Below are 19046 nucleotides of genomic sequence, written 5' to 3'. Positions count from 1 at the left end.
CTGATGGGCATTAAACCAGTGAGGGAGATCTCCTGTGGCCCAGTGAGTGCCTTGAGGGATCACAGCCTGAGTCCTGGCTGCACCCCCAGAGCGTGAGGAGCAGCTCAGGGAGGGGATCCTGCCCCTCTGCTGTGCTCTGGGGAGACCCCCCTGCAGCCCTGAGCCAGCTCTGGGGCAGCAGCACAAGAGGGACGTGGAGCTGTTGGAGTGAGTGCAGAGGAGGCCATGGAGCTGCTGCGAGGGCTGGAGCAGCTCTGCTCTGGAGCCAGGCTGAGAGAGCTGGGCTGGGTCAGCCTGGAGAAGAGAAGGCTCCTGAAGGGGAGACCTTAGAGCAGCTCCTACAAGTTCTGGCTTATCCAGCTGCTTTCTTTCACTGCAGCTCCTTCACTGCTTCCTCTGCTGTCTGACATTCCCAAGTAGTTTTCCACACAAGGATGGGGCTATCCTAGGACTTGCCTTTTTTTCAGCATCATCTCTGGGTGCAGTCAGCACATTCTGGTTAAGAAACAGCACCAAAGGCCATGCAATAGGAAGCTCTGATTTGAAGAGGGGGACACAGGACACTGATAACTGATGGCTAAAGACTCTGCATGCCACTCACTGTGAGAAGAAAGCAGAACACATTTGCTATTTAACCCACCTGGGGTACCAAGATGCCAGTTTGTGGAATTACAGCATCAGCTGTGGCAGGTACTTCATAGCAGAGATTGATGATGCTCCTCAAGGTCCCAGGCATCTGCACAGGGAGGACTGGCACAGATTCAAGGGGTGGATGGGACGTGGAAAGTCAGTGTCAGAGCAACCTAAACACTCTACCTGAAACTTGCCCCAAAACACCAGTTTTCTGGAAACTTACACAATGCTGTCAACTTTATCTTGCCAAAATACTGTTTTTTTTTTTTTAAAGCCATTGAAAACCATATTTTGTCAGAATGTGCCAGCTCAAAACAATCCTCAAATTCTGGAATCCTTCTCCTCCACCCTATGGTAGATGTGTGGACACTCAGGATAACTCTACTGCAGGCATTCAGTATGCATTGCTGTATCTGAGACTGCACATTCAAGATTGCCTTATTCGGAGACAATACACAAGACAATAACAAGAGCTAAATTAGGATAAATAACATCTAGAAGCACAATGTTTACAAGGCCTGGTAATTCACCCACAGCATCAAATGACTTTTATGGCAAGAATCTGCTTTTAGTGGGCTTGGCTGTTATGAATGAATGAATCTCCATACAAATGTAGATTTGATTTACCTAGAAGGGGTTGTGCTACCTGTAAAGATGGGAGATAGATGGGTGGGTGGCTGGATGGATACAGAGACATGTTATATTCAATGGATGCTATATTCAATATAACATCTGGCTTTCTTTTTAATGATGGTACATGCAGAGGAAATGTACAGAAGTGTATTCAGCAGTTTCATTATTAAATGGACTAACCACAGATGAGAAGGTTGTTGTGGAGTAAGTTACTTTTTGAGATTGAGGCATTTGCAAAATATACAAACACAACTTTCTTGTTTCATTCAAATTAAAACTTCCATCAGAGACTCCAAAGTGCTGTTGCCAACATAAAAGAATGGGCTCCTGATAGAGGATCAGCAAGTTGCTCCTCCGGTCAAAGATAACTGCATAAAGCCAACGTGCATCTCTTGCAATGGTGAAACTGATCATCAGCTGCTGACATGCATGAATCAGCAGCATATGGAGCAGAGAGAATTTATCAGGATTTGAGAAAATATCCAGGAAATAATTGGAATGGCTTAGAAACCTTGCAACAAAAGTCACCATAAACAAGATACTTAGAGGGAAGGTGTTGCAGTGCAGGGATGACCCTCCCCAAACTCATTTACTGAAAACTAACTTCTGAGCTGGGATTAAGAAGACCTTGGGAAGATGGGCAGGGAGGTAGGAAGCTGAAAGTTGCTCCCACACTGATGCTAAATGATGTGCTGGATAATGGGATAAACAGAAACCCCAGAATCACTTGGGCACAAAGACTGTATTCCTATTGGAGGTTTAAAAACACGTGAGATCAACGTATTGGACTGTGGCCAGGCAAGATGTTCGTCGTGGTCCCCATCACCAACCAGATGTTCTGTTCCCTGTTGTTGCTGGGTCGTGATCCTGATCCTGCAAGTGCCTGCAGCTCCTGGCTGGTGCCATCCCGAGATGCTCAGGCAGAGCAGTCGCTCCTGCTCATCAAAGACCCCTCTGTGAGATCTGCTGGTGCGTGCACCAGGCCGCCCACAGCACATTCCAAGCCTGAATGTGAGCTGGCGAAGTGCCGTGACAGGACAGCGTAGCAAGACCTTCCTCTAATTTTATCACATGGTAAAATAGCGCTGGTTCCAGAGCATATGGTGCAGTATAAAAATCTCCATAGAATGAATTACAGCAACTTCACGGAGAAAAACATTTCAACAGACTTTAATATGAAGTATCTTATAAAGCTGCTCATTGGCTGGAATAGCATAATTCCAAAGTAGCAGTTACTTCTTTTAATTTTATACACATACATATGCATGTGCATCCCACGGGTTGATGTTCACTGGGTCCCTCCAGTGAATTTCTCTGTTATGGTGACTGTGCGCTGCATATCTTAATAGAAGTGCCACACTTGGACCCCAGATTGTGTAAAATGATCTCAGTATTGATTTTCATGTAATGGGATGCTAAATAACTCTGCCTATACACATCCGATCAATGAAGGCGGTGCGTGGTGTATCAATGTTCAGCATAAAGACTACATTATGAGCCTCATTCATTTAAGCAGCGAGATGATCAATAGCAGTAAACTTCAATCAAAACCACATCAATTAATAACTGCTTTTCAGCTCCTGTCTTTTCTGTCATTTCAGCTATTTGGCTGATGAACTTTATACCCTCCCAGGTACCAAGCTGTGGCTGGCTGCCCAGGCAAGTGTATCAGATAGACAGGTAGACTAGATTAGACTCTACAGGTATATACAAACTGCAAGATCTTTGTCTAGGCCACAAATAGCAAGTTAATAAAAAGTGAAAGGATTGTCAGCACTTGCTTATTGATATTCCTGGATGAAAACCACACGACTTAAGAAGCCATATTAAGATTGTTAAACACGTAACAGTTACTCAGGGCAAATTTGGCTTCATTTGGCTTTGCATCAGCCTTTTATGAAGAAATAAACTTAAACATAAAACAGTAAACAAGGATTTGAACAGAAATGTTAGAAAACAAGAGATGTACATAAAGATGAATTCCTTGTGAAACTTACCCAACGACAAGCACTGCTCTTCCCCCCGCACACTGTGATGGGTGCGCGGGGCAGTCATAGGCAATGGTAGTGCTCAATAAGCAGCTCCTACCTCTCCAGGCTGGGGTGCCCCAGGCTTGGCTGGGGGACACCAGCAGCAGCTTAGGCTGCAGGATTGCTGTGGGCTGAGGTGTGGTTTCACACCAGAGCCCCTCCCAGAGATGGGTCTTGGACCACACCGTGTTGCAGGTGTTTCAGGAAGCTGGTGGGTCACCACAGGTGTTCCAGCAACAGGCAAGGACCATGCCAGCATCATAAATGGCAACTGAAGGGCCACTGGGAGACCTTGCATGGGTCAGGAAGCAAGGGCTGGGGAGATGCTTGTGAACAGAGCTGCAAGATAGCACATTTCTCCTGTCTGCAGGAGTAAGGCAGATGGTTCAGTCACAAGGTCCTTGATTTCAGAGGGGTCCAGTGTGGTCCAAACAGCCCAGAGAGAACAGCCCAGCCCACCTGCTACTCCAGCACCAGCCCAGCACAGCTCTCTGGCTCAGCACACCCACTTTAAAGCACGTACTCCTGTATTGGGTATAATCACATCCACACTGTACAGCCAAGGGATGAGAACAGCAGCATGTGGCGGGTGCCACTGAGCAGTGCAGTGGGAAAGCCCAGCCCTGCCGCTGGCTGCTCACACTGGCAGCACACAAGGAGATCCGGGATTAAGTGTCAGTGAAGAACAGACCTGCGAGCGCAGCGACCTGCCCATAGAACACTCCCGAAGAGGAAGAAAGGCAGCATAGCCTGAATTAGTTCTTTCTTGCAGATGATTCACTTGCCTCTAATTATAGTTGAGCTTTTAAACACAAATGTCAATTAAAATGTTATAGTTCTTCTGCAGCTGTCATTCATGAGCTGGGGAAGAGATCAAGGCCAGAGCTATTAAAAGCCTTGGGAGTGAAACAAGGTGGAAAAAGCCCTTTGTAGAGTAAAATTGTCAAGAAGGAGCTTTGCCCTGAGCACTTTAGGCCCACAAAGCCATCATCTGTATTGGAAATATACCTTCTGCTGCATTCCCAGCAGGCAAACAGGGCCTGTAGGGATAGTTTCTCATCTCTCTGAAAGTGCTGTGGTGCACACAGGCCCTCTGCCACCTTGAAGTGGTGTGGGGGAACAGGACAGGATACCTCTGCTCCTGTCTGCCTCCTCACCCACAGGCAGGAAAGGAAGAAAGACTGGAAAAAAGCATAGCACCGTGTGAATCATCACACCAGGCTCCCTGCCTTCATGTTGGCTGGTGACTTGCAGGGAGTGGATGTCTGAGTAATAAAAGAGCTTATCTTGTTTCACCTCTGATAAAGAGGAACCTAGGAGATGGAAGACCTCAAGAGGAAGATGAGCAGAGGAGGAAGGGCAGTTCCTTCCAAGGCTTCATCCCTCCAGAGGAAGCCCCTTTGCAGGCGGTGGATGGCCATGGTTACCCTCCCTACACGTCCTAGCAGAACGCTGGCCAGACCAGTGCTGTAGGACCCTGCTTTGTTAGAAACCAGCTACCCTCGCACCACCTTGGCTGTCTGAGCACAACCTCCTAGAAAGCAGCAGCACCCAGAGGAGGAGCTCCCTTTCATTGAAGCCCCCATGCCATATCCCTGCAGGCAGCAGAGACCTCTTCAGGCAGGCAGTCGTTGTGCCATATGAAGCACAGCCCTAAGCAGCATCTCTGCTTGTTCCACTAGTTAAACTTTGGCCGACTGTGCCCAAATAGCTTGGGTGAGACACCAGCCGCCCAGTGAAGACTCCTAAGGCAAATTAGTAATGTGCTGCCTCCTGTTCAGCATGCTCAGGAACATCTCAGCTGTTAACTCTGCAGCCTGTGAGCATTTGGAGTTTACAGTTATTTTATCTCCCTAGGACAGATGGCAGACAGCGCTGTGGTAGAGGGGCAGATGGCTGTGCACCTATGAGCAAAACAGAAACCAAAAGCCTGCATGGGTAAGCTGAACAGTAAGTGGGCTCTGCTCCTGTTCCCAGCCACAGCACAGAAACCCAGACACATCCATGTGACTTTCATCTCATCTCACACATGCAGGATGTAGCCCTTAGGGTTTCATAAAACATCAGATACATAAAGAAACAACCAGATGTAATCTAAGGATAAGGAAGTCACGGCACAAGGTGAGAGCAGCGAACCACTGCATTCACACAGGCTGATCTCCCTCCTTCCCCATCATGGGGAAGACAGCCAAGTCCTCCTGCCCAGGGCTGAATTATCTCTCTTGGCATGAAGATAATACTCCTGCAGCCCAGGAGGGTGCCAGCACACAGCAAAGGGCACAGTGGCAGCTCCTGCTCTCAATAAGGATTTATTACACAAAATTGTCAGGACTTGTAGCAAAAAAACAAAATGGCTTTGCCCCCCCTTACCCTTTGGTTTGATGCTGATCCTGTGGTTCCTTCCCAATGCCAGATACTCTGCAGCTCCTTGATTCTATGCCTGCATGAACACACCCATGCCTCTTGGAGGAGCACTCCCCAGGCTTTGCAGGTTCACCCTCATGTTTTCATGTAACCCACACTGGAAATCAACCTGTAAGTTACAGATTAAAGAGAGACAATAAAGGAACATTCAGTGAGGAAAAATATCTGCTCCTCATTCCACTAAAATAAACAGCAAGGCTCTCCAGTTAGATGCTGTTAGATTTCACCTACATAGTGAAATCAAATGGCCCACATTTAAGCCTTATTGCTTAATGCAAGCTGTACTAGCCAATCCAAATGTGAAACAGTGTAAGCCTGGGAGAAACAGCATCCTGAGAAACTCAAGCAGAGCTTTTTACAATGAAGTCTTCCAACAGAAGAAATAGGCAAATAAGACAAGGCTGAAGAACTACTTTTACACTTCCATGTCCCACAGAATTAAGTGGTTAAACCTCTAGATTCTTATTAGATACTGTGCTCCTCCAAGAAACATCAACTTCCTCTTAAAAAGAGATCAAAACGGTCAGACCCACAGAAGGGATGTCCTTCCTGGTCACCAGCAAGCTAAACTTCAGCTCTCTGAAGCCGACATTAGGAAACCCACGTCCTGAGCATTGTGGGTGATTTTTCCCAAACAATTATTTTTCTCCACCATGAATGTTGCTTTGCCCTTTTGGCCTTGACTTTATAATTAGTCTCTCTGGACAGAAAGTGAACCTTTGCTTGACTTGCTCACAAAGAAGTAATTGTAATTGTTAGCTAACCTTGTCCTCTGGGGGGGTTTAATGCCAGGCTACATCCTGTGTTCACCAAAATTCCCACCACTCCTTTAGGGGACGCTGCCTGAGTTTAGCAGCAGTCATCCAGGCACAAGGTAGGAGATACCCAGAGTGTAAAACAGCTGCCAACTGTCAGAGCTCTTGGCAGGAGCTGCTGAACAGCAGAGCCCAGTGGTCTCCATCAGTGACACATGCCCAAGGAACAGTAGTGCAACACATGGTACAGGCTTCCTTGTCTTCCACTGGGGGTGGTTTATTAAAGCAAATAATGATGAAGAAACTCACTGTGCAGTTTCCTTTGTTTTCTGGTTTTTAAATCAAAGAGGTGGAACAAGTCCAGCAAAGGGTCATTAAGATGATTAAGGGACTGGAAAACCTTTTGTGTGAGAAGAGGCTCTAAGAGCCGTGACTGTTCAGCCTGCAAAAGAGAAGGCTCAGGAGGGATCTTATCAATAAGTATAAATACCTGGTATATGGAGCCAGACTTTCCTCAGTGCTGCTCAGTGACAGCACAAGGGGCAACGAGCACAAAATAAAACATGGGAAACCCCACTTGAACACAAGGAAAAACCTTTTACTGTGATAGAGGTCAAGCATGGAGTGCCCAGAGAGGTTGTGGAGCCTCCCAGCTTGTAGATATTCAAAACCCAACTGGACATGGTCCTGGGCAACCTGCTTAGGTGATTCTACTTGAGCAGGGGCTTGGACTGGATGACCTCCAGGTGTGCCTTCAAACTAAAAGATTCTGTAATTGCTACGAGCTTCTTGGGTCTGTGGGAGACCGGGCCACTGAGGATCCTGAGCCCCTCCTGCCTTGTGCTACAAAAAGTTTGGTCGGATTTAAGAAGCCAGACTTAGAAGAAACACTCTGGGATCATGGCAGAAGCTGTTTGAAATAATAGCCTGATTCCATTAGGAAATTTGTTATTTTGGGAAGGGAATATAAAACATCATAAAATAAGAAAACGTTTGATCATCAAAGGGCTCTTAGAAAGAATGTGAACTTGCTCGCACTGAGAAAAGCTCATTTTTAGCCTGGTTTCATGAAGAACAAAGACTCACAGGATCACACTGTCTTGTCTGCCCAACTGTCTGCCAGCCCCTTTGTACAAGTGAACTCCCATCACTTTGGGAAGAGGGGAGAGGTCTCAGAGCAGGAGGTGTCATGAAAACCTGCAGCTGAGGAAGAGATCAATGCCGTTGGTGTCCTCTCTGTGGGAAAGGCAGGGACAGCCCAACCCTGATCTGCTCAGTGCAGCCAACAGGCAGATTAGCACAGACCCAGCCTTGCCACAGTTCAACACAACAGGTCAGAAAGAAGTAAGGATGTGATTTAGGATGAGCCCAAGACTATCGAGCAGAAGCTGAGGGTCCTGTAGGAGAATCAGGGGTTGTGAAGAGGAGCTGGAAATAGCATCTACCAGAAGCACAGAAATACGTGATGGAGGTGCCTCATCAGGCCACTTACTGTCATCCGTTTGCCATTCGGGATGCCCCCAGTCCCATCAGAGGCATATCACTGCTGCAGCACACCCAGACACTGTGATCCTCTGCAAGAGATCTAGGCAGAGGCGCCAGGTGCTGCAGCATCCCAGACACGTCTGGCTTTGCTTTGCCAATGCTGGGACCAGGATCCAACTTGGGGGGGAAGGGACTGACCAAGCCCCATCCTCTCTGCAGCCCTGAGGCAGATCCAAGCTCCCCCTTCAACCCAGACCCTTTTCCATCTGCCCATGCATGCTGAGAACATGGGGTGAAGGGCAGAGAGACGGAAGCTGGGCAGCAGAGGCCTGGATGTGTGCAGGGTTTGGTGGGTGACTAAGCCAGTTCACTGCACTGACCTGGAGGGGGACAAGGGCTGAAGTCTATGCCTAGGTGCTTTTTAGTCTGTAACAGGCACGGGGAAGTTTGTCACCTCCTGAATTCTGATCCACCCACTTTCACAAGGAGGAGGAGAAGGCTCTCTGCTCACATCAACTGCAATGCCCATGCACTGAAGAGCTCATGGTCTCTTCTTAAACACAAGAACTCCCATCAGCTCCCAAAGAGGCACCTGGAGCAGAAGCTTTCCTTTTGAATGTATTTCTGTCTCAACTACTGTAGCCCCCAGTGTTCAAGTTGGGGGAAAACCCCTCTAAGTGTATTTGAAGCAAAACCGTTGACTAACAATAGCCTAGGATGGAAATTAATTTGTTCAGTGCGCATCCATGGGTAGAGTTCAAGTTAAAATCAGCCTGGATTTGAGAAGTGTATGAAACTGGGAGTAGTGCAAGGTTAAAACAGCTCCTTACAGCTGTTTGGGTTGGGGTATTTCCTTCTGTGAAAGAGACATTTCTAGGACCAAGAGATAAAACCATTTCTGCCATGGAAATGCAGTCAGCTTGACACTGTGTCTGTGATTTTATTGCTTTTGCCATTTAAAAAATGACCAATTTTGGTGCAGAAGCTTTTTACCTCCTTACAGAAAAATGGAATTTGTTATGCAATAATAGTATTTTGTTACAAGGGTTAGTTACTTATTTGCATGGAAAATGGAAGGCATAAGGAGAAAATGCATAATGCAAATTCTGTTTATGATGTGAATTTATCAATTGATTGCTAATATCTGTAATTTTAATACTACTGTAGAGATTGCTTTAAAATTTTGATTGAATTTAGTGCAAGTGTTGAATCTGTGCTTTTTATATTCTGCATTGTATCAATTTCTAAAATAGCACATATTTGGACTAAGAGTGTGAACAAATCTAAAGATGTCAAAGCAATCACATCAGCAGCAATCACAGCAAATCAGGCTTTTCATTGTGGCTGATGAAAAACATAGGAATAACCTTTCCTCCACATTGCTTTGCTCAGGGCTGGTTTCTAGATCCTTCCATGTAGGAGACGTAAAGTTTGCCAACATTTCACATAGAGCCCCCAAATTCCCTTTTCTGCACAAAGGAGAGGTAGAAAAAGGCTGCTCAGTGAACATTAGCACTAACATCTTTTTATAGATAGCTTCTAATCCCTCTTTAGCTGGATATCATTGGGTCTTCCCCATGTCCGCCAAAGTGTTTCTCTTCTAACAGTATCTCTGAATCCCTCCATAGCCATAACCCTCCCCAAAACCACCTGCATGCAGCAACCCAACCTAATTCTAATAGATGGTAGAGGATAAAGAGGAGTAATAATTAAGTGCATGCTGCAGCTTTTCAAGCAAGAACTGACTGTCTTTCAGATCCTGTCCTATCCACCAAATTAATTTTAAATCACTAAAACAGCTAAAAAAGAGGTTTTCAGGGGCAGTGGTCAAAGTGGTAAGGAGTGATAAACAGACACAGAATCCCAGACTGGTTTGGGTTGGGAGGGACCTTAATGTTCATCCAGTTCAAACGCCCTGCCATGGGCAAGGACATCTTCCACTAGAGCAGCTTGCTTCAAGCCCCATCCAAGCTGGCCTTGAACACTGCCAGGGATGCAAAGAAATAGGGAGATGAACAGTCTGGGAAAGGCTGATCAAGAAAATATCATGTCATCAGAAAACAAGCTGGAAAGGGAGGGGGGGAAGAGAAAACCCCACAAGCTAAAAAACATGGTATTTCCATTAAAAAAAGAATCTGAAAAGATCAAAAATACACACTTCAACCTATACAAAACTTCTGGATTTAAAACTGCTGCTGAAAAAGTAGCTTGTGTAATAAAGGGGCAAAAGGATGTGCTCAGAAAAGTTCTTATTGGAAAAATAAGAAATTTTTACAGCCAGAAAAATGTGATGTATCTGTTTGAAGTACAGAACAGAGACCGGTGTGGACCTGGGCCACTGGGATCTCAGTGTAACACCTGGAAGTCACCAGGATACCTATCACTCATTATCAAATGTGTTGTTGTATTACTGTTATCCCATCCTTGATCTCAGCTCTGGAGAGGGTTCAGAAGAGCCTGAGCTCTGTTCCCCCACCTGCAGTGAGTGATGTTGATGGAGACCCAGCGTTCACACAATACACACTCAGATAACTTCACTGCAGCTTTAGCCCAGTCCTTTGGGCTCAATCTCCGCCAGCAGCTGGAGTACTTACAAAGCCCTCCTAAAATGCTTCTGACAGTTTAATGCTGTCCAGAAGGAAGTGAGTTCACGCGCTCCCCTGGAGCACTCCACAGTGACTCTTCAAGCACAGTAAATTCAGCAACGGAGGCTTTGCTCTAAAAGCTCGTTTCTGAATTAGAATCTTACCATTGCAGCAAAGGAGCAGGGGCATCAGGAGCTTCAGAGGGATTGCGAACATTTACTGGTCCCAGCAGGCAATTCTGGCAACCTGTCAGTTTATCCTCTTCTTTCTCTTTCTGAAGAGCCAACTGGGAAGCTGGGAACTGCCCTTCAGTGAAGGATCAGGGATTGAAACAAGGATCTTGACAGGCAGGAGCTGAGGAAGACGAGCATTTCACATACTCAGGATGCAGCAGATCTGAGCCTTTCCCTCCACAGATTTAACAAAATCATGGAAAGGAGGTGCTGTCACAGGCTTCAGCTCCAAAAACCTTGATATGTTCAGGCAATCTTGCAGCTGTACAGGATCCCTTTATGGTCAGAATTGGAATCCAGTGGGAGCTGGAGCTGTTTCTCTTCCACCAGCATGAAAAACTTCAATAACAAAACCCAAACAAAGGGAAATAATGCAAATAAGCACAAACCTTCTGAGGCAGGGCTAGGTGAGGGAGCAGAGGAGCTAGAACTGAGAACAGGAGCAGCTTGTGTGTGTGGTGATTTAAAAAGGGAGGTCTGAGGTAGTAAATCAGGGCATCTGCTCAGAGAGCATACAGATGGGGGAAACGTGAGGCCTGGAAGAAGCTTTACACAGGCAGAGACTGATGGGCTGAATGGGCTGAAACAGGGTTGCAGAGGACAGCGCTCTACAGGAAATCCAAACTAGGAAGTGAGAAGCCCCAGAGAGAAAAGATGAATGCATGTGAAAACTCTGGGGTATGTGCAGGAAATAACAACACGTAAATGGCCCCAGTAAACAGATGTGAGGACAGTCTGGGGAAAAACCACCCAAACCAGCAGACCATCGAGAGGAGGGAAAGGCCAAGCAGGGGGCTGAGAAGCTGCAAGAACCACAGGGCAGCAAATTAAAGTTTCACAGTTCCATCTGACTGCAGAAAGAGAACGCAAGTCCTGGGCCAAATCTCAGGAGTGCCAAGTCAGGGTGGCTTTCAACCTCCAACCAGTATCTCCCATATATGAGCTAATCTACATCTCCATTTCATTAATGATGATTCTAAACAACATGCTATATTTGTCTAAAAGCCTCAAAGAGTTCCACAGGGTTAGAAAACTTTGCCTAAGCCTAACCCAAAACACTAACACTAACCCTAACACTAAACCATAATACTAACAGTAACCCTAACCCTAACCCTAGGCATAATGACTAACCCTAACGCTAACACTAACACTAAAACTTCACACTAAACCTAAAAGTAAAAACTAAACTTACCCCTAAACCTAAAACTAACCCCTAACCCCTAACCCTAACCCATAAATCAAACACAAAACTGCTAATCCAAAACAATAACCCTAAACATAACCCCCTAACCACTAACCCTACCATTAAACCCCGAACAATAACCTCTAATTCTAAATATAACCCTAACCCCCTAACACTAATCCCTAACCCTAACTCCCTAACCTTAACCCTAAACCCTAAACCTAACCCTAACCCCTAACCCTAACCCTCTAACCCTAATCCCTAACTCTAACCCTAACCCCCTAACCCTAACCCACTAACCCTAACCCTAACCCCAACCCCCTAACCCTAACCCCCTAACCCTAACCCCCTAACCCTAATAGGGCCTCAAAGAACATCCCAAGCTGCACCCCAGGCAGGCTCCTCTCCAAAAACAAGAGGCAAAAAGGCCTTTAACCTTCCATGTGAGAAGGTTTCTCCCCTTCCATGTGAAGGTCTGTCATGCCTTCACAAATGTGTTCTCAACCCTTTCCTCTTCACATCCTGAAAACCAGCAGTAGTTCATGCATGATGCAGTGCTTGAGCTTGTGATGGGACCCCAATTTAGACACCACTTTGAGGTGTTTCTGCTCAGCATTTCTCCCCAAAATGAGCTCCCCAGTGATCAGTCAGTTCAAGGACAGGTATTATTTATAAAACGCATTAGCTTTCACACAGAAAGAAAAATCAAAGTGTCAGAATAGAATTAGATCAGATAGCACAGACATGAAAAGGCTCATTAGCAGCTTTCCCCCGCCTCCAGAGCCCTTGTGAGCGGGTCCCTGCTTCCAGGCTTGCTTTCAGCCAATTCAGCAGCTTTCTGAAGCTGCAGCAGGTTCTGCACAGTCCTGGGTAGTTCCATTCCTGGAAGTTTCATCCCTGGGAGTTCTGTTCCTGTTTATCCCAACAGCCCAGCTTCCTCCCGCTGCTGCTTTATGTTCTTCCTGCCGCCTTGCAGGCTTGGCTGCTCTCGGAACAGCAGCAGTTTCCCTTTTCCAGGGGAAACGACCATTCACTCTTCCTCCAGAGAAGCAAAACATATAAAGGAGCGAACCAACCAAGCAAACACTATTGCTCAAAGAAGGAATGGCACCCAATGGTGACATTTATACATGTAGGCACGACGGGGAGGGATTCATCTTATTTCACTTTCACTGTCCTGACACTAGACACTGGAATCTGATGAGGCAGCTCTGATTTCCCCAGCCATCAGAGGAGATGTAAGTGTCCCAGCACATCTGCCCCACTCAGGGCACCTCCCCTGGGTGAATGAACCACCCCCAAGTGTCTCCACCATTCAGGAAAAGGACTGGACACAAAAGAGGGGTGACACATCCCACCTCACAACAGCTCTCTGCTGCCCAGGGAGCTCAAAGCAGATGTTTACTGTCACAAGCCCAAGTACCTGAGACAGTCGCTGCTTACCATGACCCACTCCTCCCTCCCCCCGGTGTGATGGATGCTCTTCATTGCTCATACAGCAGGCAGGAATGTTTAAATCTCTGCTCAATGGAAAATGGATTTTTTGTCAAAACAAGGAACCTCCAATAGGAAATTGTGTGTTACAGTTTCCACTAAAACAAAACAGAGAATGGGAATGGAAATGCTTTGGGAAATGAGATCTTATTCTTCTGACCAACCAGAGGTGCTGTTTTAGCTGCCCTGGTGCCTCACAGCCACCCTGCCCAGACACTGCCCCCATCCTCCCCACCCTGCTTCTCAGTGCATGGTCCTCCACCTCCAGTGCAGTCCAGGGGCTGTCTCCCCTCTGGTACTGAAGGTTGATACTGAATGGTGGCATCAAAGGATGAATCTGTGATTTCTGAAAAGGTTATTTTCCTTCTCGCATATATGCCTGATGTTGCTGCATATGGAGGGAGAACAGATACAGATATTTAGGCTGCTGATGGAGGATGAGCACGCATGTACCTATCATCAATTTTGCTTTTTCAGTGAGGAGCGATGATGCAGTCCCTCCAGCCCCTGGGTATCTGCATCACTGGCCCACATACTATAAATCAGATATTCAGTCCTTCCCCTGCCCCCAGTTTTGGGCCCGACTTAGCAACAGACAACTAAAAATAAAACAAACCAACCCCCAAATCTGCCTGGTTTATCCCCCAGTGCCCAAACCTTTGGGTTATGCTGAGATAATGATTCCAAACCTCTCCAAGGCCAGGGGCTTAAGTGGTTCCTCTGCAAAATAAAACCTAAGAACTCTACTTTGTATCAGGATTCCAGGTGCTGGCACCTTGACAATAATATCACCTACAATAAGACTTGTGATGTGATTCTGGGAGGTGGCATGGCTGCCTCTCAGGTAGTGCTGCCTGCAGTTACCAGATGTACCTGGCTTTGGCAGAGAGAGCTTGAGGGCTCTTTCCCATCTCCTCTCACCCTCAGCACCTGCAGGACACCCCAGGTGCTCTCAGGAGCCACCTACTAACATCTCCTTTGCCAGTGAAAGACGAGGTACATCAGCCCCCATCTCCTCCCCCTTTCCCTGCAGATCGTGAGCCTTTTATCCTCCTGGTTGCCTTCCCAAGAGATGAATATTTTAAAATCCTCCTTTTTGCTATTTTACGCAAAATACATCAAATGTTAAGTATGTGCCAAAGTGTCCTTTTGATGTTTTCTGTCTTCTCCATGCTTAGCCTTCCTGGGCTCAGCAATTGATGCAGGAACATGCTTTTACTCCCATGGAGGCAGCCCTGGGCTGGCTGAGCCCGAGCAGGTGAGGTTCTTCCCTGCATCAAGTGCAGCTCATGTGGAGCTGCTGGGTAATTCATTCCTTGCATATATCTCTGTTGATTTATTTATTAGACCCTGCACTCACAGGGACAGAGATCTGTGCTTCTGGAAATGCTCACACTGGCAGTGCTGGAGAGCAGCCATGATCCGGGCACCCAGCCACCTGCGGAGATGCTCGGAGACTGCCTTCGAGGCACCACATGCACCAATGCACCTGCTGGGAGGTGAATGTTGCTTATGCCTGGGTATGGCCTGGCTCCTGGAGACAAACCAGCTAAGAAGTGGGAATAAATGCAATAACTCAGGGCTTTCTAAGGAACCAGTGGTCTGGCAAATTTAGTTCCTAGAAATGATTCATACCAGGTATTACCCTGAAGACCTAAAGTCTAATGTACATTGCATTGTGCAAATCTATAGCATCAGGACAGGTTGATTTCTTCCTGTCCCAGCTGACTAGACATCAGCCTCTACCCTGAAGCTAGGAGCCTGTTAACACACTTTTCTCTTCCTCAGTAGTACAACTTCAGGCTCTGTTCTTATTCAGAAAAAAAAAAAACACAAAATACTCAAAGGCAAATATAAAGAGAAGCTGTCAAAATACAACAAAAGGGAGAGACACTCAGAGGTCTTCTCTGTACCTCATTTGCTCTCATAAACACCCTCTGCTTCCATTCCACCTATGCAAGGTGGTTCCTCCTTCAGCCTGACTCCTGCAGATTTCCACCTCCCACCTCCACATGTGCTCTGATGTTCCAATCTTCTCCATCTCTCAGCATCTCCTCCTCACCTTTAATGTTCACTTGCATGTGTGTCTGGGTCTTTCCCAAGGTCTCTCCTTCCTTCTGCTGCTTCTTTGCTTTTGGCTTCTTTAGGCTCGATCTCACCATGCCGTCCAAAGCCAGCTGTAGATTGCGATCTCCAGTTCTAGACAGGGATGAGAATCAGATCAGCATCTAGTACCACAGGCCTTGTAGGAAGGACCTGGAGAAGGACCTCCAGATACTGGAGAGCAAGAGTCAATAAGAGCCATATAACATGCTCTGAATTGGCCTCCAGATCTCACTGAGCATGGTGGGACTCAGACACACCTCACATGGAGCCACCCACACTTAGACACCTGCATGGAGATGTCTGGACCTGGTATGGACCTGGACCCCAAACTCACCACAACATTGCTGGCAGAGCATCCAGACTGGGTCATGCTGTGCATCACAGGAGGAGAACAGCTCATGGCCACAGTGCTGCTGGGCAATGTGCAAAGCTGTTTTCTCTGGTGTCCTCCTCGAGGAAGGGCAGAGCAGCTTCCAGGCTCAATTCCAGATGTGCAGATCACTCAGCTCCTGGAGAATTTCCTGCCAAAAGCAAAGGTATGGCCATGACAGAGGTCACACTGCAGAGTCCCTCATTCCTGCCGTGGCCTTTGCAAGCTGAAAGCCAGCAGTGGCACATCCCGCTCAAGATGCTGTGTCCAAATGCACAATCACCCCAGATGTACAGAAGCAGCACCAGGAAATCCAGCAGGCTCCCGCTGGTTTCCTTGCACAGACATAAACCACTCGTGTCTGGGACACTCATAAACACTGTTTTTCAGCTAATTACAATGGTAGCAGCTGTTATCATCTGAAGATCTGGCAGCTCTACTGAAGGTAGATGGTGGGTAGTTGATGTCAGTGTAAGCACCTTTAACGATGTCAGTGTAAGCACCTGGAAAAGGGGAAGCTGCCCCTTTAAAGATTCCAAACATTTTCCTCCACATAATGCTTGTTGATGGGACTGACTTCTCTGACTATTCCCTGGCTTCCCCTCCACGGATCAAAGACTCCATCTCATGCTGGAAGGATGGTATTTCCAAAGAACCTCCCCCAGAAGGGACCTGCTCACCCAGCAAACAAGCACAGGCACTGCTTGGCTCCACCACAGCATCGTTAGAAGCTGAAAATAGTGAAGGGCAAACCTTTGCTACCCAGCCGTTTGTTATTTTAACTGCTTTATTCAGATCTGACCACTAAAAAATTCATTACATCCAAAGTTTAATGAGGAATTAAATGGATGGATTGGCTGTAAACAGCCTGTGTGCGGGTGTGAGCGCTGCCAGAGGGGCTGTGGGCTAATGAAATGTTTAATGCTGAGGACTGCAGCAAGCTCGGGCGCAGCAGATGCCGGGTTTGGTGTATAAATAAGCGCAATGAAATGATCTCATGTTCTCTTGACACTTCCCTGAAACCCTCCTCCTCCCACAAAAAAAGCTTCAAACTTCTCCAGAACTTCCTGCAGTGAAGGCTCATCTCACACAGCGCCGACTCCTCATCCTCCACCTCCTGCCTAAAGGGTCAGCCCTAGGCAGGGCTGGCTTTGCTCTCACATAGAGGCCGACCCTCATCATGAAGAGATGGTGAAGAGTTCATGTGAGGGTGCTGAGGCGCTGGCACAGGGTGCCCAGAGAAGCTGTGGCTGCCCCATCCCTGGCAGTGTTCAAAGCCAGGTTGGACACAGGGGCTTGGAGCAAGCTGCTGTAGTGGAAGGGGTCCCTGCCTGTGGCAGGGGTTGGGACCAGGTGAGCTTTAAGGTCCCTTCAACCCAAACCCTGATTCTATAATTCTATGAAATCCAGTCACTGGATAGAGGCTGATCTCTTGGCATTTGCTGAGGGAAGTCTGTCAGGCTCCAGGCTAGCCAAGGAAACCCACTTCAGTGCCTCTCTGACAGTGCTGTCTGCAGCTCCTTTGGGTAAGTGCATATATGTTTTGGCAACCTCAGGGTCAGAGCTCTGGTCATCAAGGACCCTGCCTTCCTGCATTTCCCAAAGGAGCAGGAGTCCAAACAGCCTCAGGATCAAATCACAAGGAAAGCCAAGCGATTAAAACTCAGGGATGGCCAACATGAAGCAATAATGAAGCAATTACCCCTGAACAGGTCCACATTGAGCCCTGGGCACCAGGCACCCCAGGAAGCGCTGCAGAATGAGCAGTTTGCATAGAGCATCTCAGCTGCATAACTCACATTTGGGGTGAAAGAACAGGACTTGTCCTTAGATCAGATCAGATCAAATCAAGGCAATGTCAGGCAGTGGCCAAAGAGGTGGGTCTCTGCAATGTCATCACTTACATAGAGGCTGGTCAGTGCACCCTTTAAACATCTTTGGCATCCCAGCTGATCACCTCTAGGTGATGCAAAAGCAGCGTCAAGTCCTAAGAAACTCGGTACATCAGATGTGACAACTTGCAACCAGTGTGACTGGGGATCAGGGCTGTGATCAAGGCCAAGAGCAAGTCAGCACGATGGCATTCACCTTCTGCATGAATCCTGCTCAGCAGATGTGTCTGGGTTAAGTGCTTGTAAGAAAGAGGAGGGATTTCCTGCTGTTTTCAGAAGGGAGAAGCAGGGATGTTTGGATTTTTTTCTATTACAATTCTTTAATCTCCTTGTAAAATTGGCTGCTAGGCTTGAAGCCAAAGGCAGATCCCAAGGGCATCCTTTAAATCAGAACAAAACCAGTGGAATTTGTTGCTCAGAGAGGGCAAGATTGCACTTGTGACCTTTATTTGTCACCTGATGGCCTGATCTGCTTTTCACAGTGAGCATGAGAGGAGCAGAGCTGGGGCAGGAGCCCTCCCTAGGCTCAGCCCAGCACACATTTGAATCTTTCCTTATGAGGTTTTCTCTCACTTGTTTGTTTGGAGGCAGAGCCACATGTTCAGGCAGAGACTGGATGATCAAACACCCCTGCTTCCCATCGCCTCATGCTCCCAAATGACTTTTCCCCCTTGGTGGACACGTGGGACAATAGTCAGGGCACAGAGCAGAAGATGCATGCTGGAGCAGGACAGGCCTCAGGTTATTCCTTCACGTCCCACAGCATTATCAGAAGATGCCTTGGAGCCACGGTTGCTCCACATATCTGAAATGAATACAGAATGAACATAATGTACTCCAAACAGATAAGCCTGTCTCCTGAGTGAGGTCTCAAACGTAAATGTGCACAAAAAGCACCACACAGCAGGGATTTTTGTTGAGGGTTCAAAATGAGGCTGCCTTAACCTAGAAGAGGGTAACATCATCCTTGGCAAGGCACACAGCCAGCACGCAGACCAGAAAGGGTGGCTAAAACACAGCAGTGGAAACTTGGTCATGACCCTATAGAAATGTCTGAATGTGAAAGCTAGGAACTGATAATTCAGACCAGGTTTATCATGGGGAGGAGGGAGCATCATTCCTGAGAGCCACATATTAAGAGAACTTGGGGCAGGTGACTAGTTCAGAATGATTTCCGTGTATCAGGAGGCAAATAACTGCTCCAAATTATCCAACCCAAGGAA

At 47.1% G+C, this 19046-nt stretch overlaps 1 long non-coding RNA gene across 1 annotated transcript; it reads right to left on the bottom strand.

The window, feature by feature from the left end:
- Positions 1-8610: 8610 nt before the first annotated feature.
- On the bottom strand, positions 8611-16058 carry LOC134167430 (uncharacterized). Its single transcript, XR_009966181.1, has 5 exons — positions 15896-16058; positions 15518-15654; positions 13691-13843; positions 13405-13553; positions 8611-9429 (listed from the first exon to the last, which is right to left on the bottom strand). It is a non-coding gene; the product is annotated as an uncharacterized LOC134167430 (long non-coding RNA).
- Between the last annotated feature and the right edge of the window lie 2988 nt (positions 16059-19046).

Source organism: Pezoporus occidentalis, unplaced genomic scaffold (genome assembly GCF_034315485.1).
Source record: "Pezoporus occidentalis ecotype Australia unplaced genomic scaffold, CSIRO_AGI_Poc_V1 ctg289, whole genome shotgun sequence".
NCBI classification, from domain to species: Eukaryota; Metazoa; Chordata; class Aves; order Psittaciformes; family Psittacidae; genus Pezoporus; species Pezoporus occidentalis.
The sequence above is the reverse complement of the archived record's forward strand: the minus strand, read 5'-3'. Positions and strand labels throughout refer to the sequence as shown.